This window comes from Pteropus vampyrus, unplaced genomic scaffold (genome assembly GCF_000151845.1).
Source record: "Pteropus vampyrus isolate Shadow unplaced genomic scaffold, Pvam_2.0 Scaffold53, whole genome shotgun sequence".
Classification (NCBI taxonomy): domain Eukaryota; kingdom Metazoa; phylum Chordata; class Mammalia; order Chiroptera; family Pteropodidae; genus Pteropus; species Pteropus vampyrus.
This window is the reverse complement of record NW_011888834.1, coordinates 6,594,195-6,597,107: the sequence shown is the minus strand read 5'-3', so window position 1 is coordinate 6,597,107 and position 2,913 is coordinate 6,594,195. Positions and strand designations below refer to the sequence as shown.

General features: G+C 37.3%; 1 pseudogene; it reads right to left on the bottom strand.

Annotated features, from left to right (window-relative positions):
- Positions 1-664: 664 nt before the first annotated feature.
- LOC111739758 lies at positions 665-783 on the bottom strand (annotated as a pseudogene).
- Between the last annotated feature and the right edge of the window lie 2,130 nt (positions 784-2,913).

Sequence of the window (2,913 nt, the reverse complement as noted above, 5' to 3'; positions counted from 1 at the left end):
GGCTTTTCTACTGGCAGTGTGGGACACCCCTCCTCGCCTTTTTAAAAAACATATATCGTGGTAAAATATACATAACATAAAATTTACCATTTTAGCCATTTTAAAGTGTGCGGTACAGTGAGATTACGTACATTCATAGTATTGTACATCCATCGCCACTTTTCATTTCCAGAATTTTTCAACATCTCAGATTGAGGCTCTGCACCCATTATAACTTGTGGACTTGAATTATTGGTATTTAGTGAAGGAGACAGACATTTGCTGATGAGTTTTGAGTAAAAGGAAAGGAGAATAGAGAGAAAAGAATAATAAGTTTTCCCTGAACGTCAACCAAAAGTACCCTTCGTTCCCGAAGCTTTAAGGACTCATTCAGTCACTGCTCTCCTTTGCTATCGTGCAACCATAACTACCATCCATCTGCAGAACTCTTTAATCATCTCAAATCAAAACTGTATTCATTAAACACTAACTCCCTATTCTCTCTTCTCCCCAGTCCCTGGCAACCACCATTCTTTCTGTTACTATAAATTTGACTACTCCAGATACCTGAAATGGATCATACAGTATTTGTCTTTTTGTGTCTGGCTCATTTCACCTAGCATAACGTCCTTGAGGTTCATCCACGTTGTAGCCTCAGTCGGGATTCCCTGCCCCTTTTTTTTTATGCCTACAGCACCTGGTCTTCCTAGATGGTCTCCCATCCAAGTACTAACCAGGCCCGACCCTGCTTAGCTTGAGAGATCAGATGGGCTCGGGCTTGTTCAGGGTGTCATGGCCGTAGACTTTCCGCCTTTTTAAGGCTGAATAACATCGCGTTGTATGTATATACACATTTTGTTTACCCATTCATCCATTAGTGGACTCTTGGGTTGCTTCCATGTTCTGGCTATTATAAATAATGCTTCTACAAACATAGATGTACAAATACCTGTTGAGTCTCTTATTAATTATATTTTTAATTTTTAATATATTTTTAATTAATTGCATTTTAATGGTATATGCCATTGCCTACAATAGTGCCTGACACATAGCAAGCATTTAATAAATATGTGAAATTAACAGCTAAATGAATGAATGGATGAATAAATGAAAAAGCGAATCTCGAATTAGATACCAACACAGACAGAGCTATATCACTTGTCCTGTAGGTGCCAGACATGGTGTCCTAACACCAGGATGCTGAGTCGATTAAGAAACTAATGTCTTCGGATCCCATCCAAGAAGTGAAGAAAATACTCCCCCTGCCTTGGTTTGTCACCTTTCCCTCCAATTGTTGCACCACGGGAATTCCAGCTGCTTGCAGTCTCTGGGTTAGTCACAAGATACCAATTCTGAGGGAGGCATAGCTGAGGCCACTCACAGAAGAAGGAATTCTTTACTCTGAGACATCTGAGGAACCACTCATTGCATTCTTTCCCATTAAATAATAATAACACTAACTGCTAATGTTTTCATATTCTTACTCTGTGCCAGGTGCTTTATAAGCAGTATTTCATTTAATTGCTAAATAATCCTGAATTAGGAACTGTAAGATTCCTCATTTTACAAAACAAACAAACAAACAAAGGCATGGAGAAGTTAATTAACTTGCCCATGGTCACCCAGTTGGAATATGGCAGAGCCAGAGTTTGGATCCAGGTACTCTTGACTCCAGACTCTGTCAGGCAGAAGGAGGCACCACCAACCACTCAGGCTGAGAGCAGCTTTCAATCAGTTATGTTAAAGTTAACCAGCGTCATTTTAAAATAATTTTTTCTAAGTTTGAGTAATATTTATTGAATAAGTTTTGGAAAACATACAAAAAAATTTTAAGTTACATCTCACCAAAAACGATAACCACTTTTAGCATACTAGAATGTTTTCTCCTAGTAATTTCTCCTTATTTACATATTTTAATTTAGTCGATATACAGTCAGCCCTCCATATTCTCGAGTTCAACCAACCACAGTTGGAAAATCTATTTTTTTAAATGTTACATTGTTGCTGACATGTACTATGTAGTTCAGCCTACGATGGTTGCATCTATACTGAAGACATACAGACTTTTTTTCTTTTCATTATTCCTTAAACAATACAGTATAACAACTATTTACATAGCATTTACATTGTATTAGGTATTATAAGTAATCTAGAGATGATTTAAAGTATATGGGAGGATTGCATAAGTTATATGCAAATACTGTGTCATTTTTTAAAGTTTTTAAAGCCAGAATTTATTTCTACTTAAAAATGCTCAAGAGACTTTAAAAAGGCTCACAGGCCCAGAGACATTCAAGGTTAATATAAGATCAGGCTGTGATTCTATCTATCGATTTCTGCGTTACTAAGGCATCAATTTGATCCTGGCTAATGAAACATCCCAATAATTCTCCTCATTGGGTAGTGGTGATTTCCTCTGCCCTCAGTATCTTTCATAAATAGCCATCAGCTCATGAACGAGAAAAAAATGCAATACTGGAAATAATTACAAAATGTCTGCAGATTCTACTTGAATATCCCTTCTGCATTATTCTTCGAAACTAGGTCCAAGGATTATCAGTTCGAGTAGTGGTGAGCATGATGAGGGTCATCTGCAACAACTGGTATTAAATGCAGCTCTTCCAGAACTGAACAGAAACCAGCAAACACCCTTCAAGCTGAAACACCCCTGTCATTTTATATAAGGGACTTGAGCGTCTACAGACAATAACTACATCTCTATCAACAATTACTTTAAATGTAAATGGATTAAATGCTCTAATCAAAAGACATAGGGTGGCTACATGGATAAGTGCATTTAGCCCTTACAAGACCCTTACATGTTCTGCCTACGAGATTCACTTCAGATTCAAAAACACACACAGACTGAAAGTAAAGGGATGAAGAAAGATATTTCATGAAAATGGAAATGAAAAAAAGCAGCTGGGGTAGCAA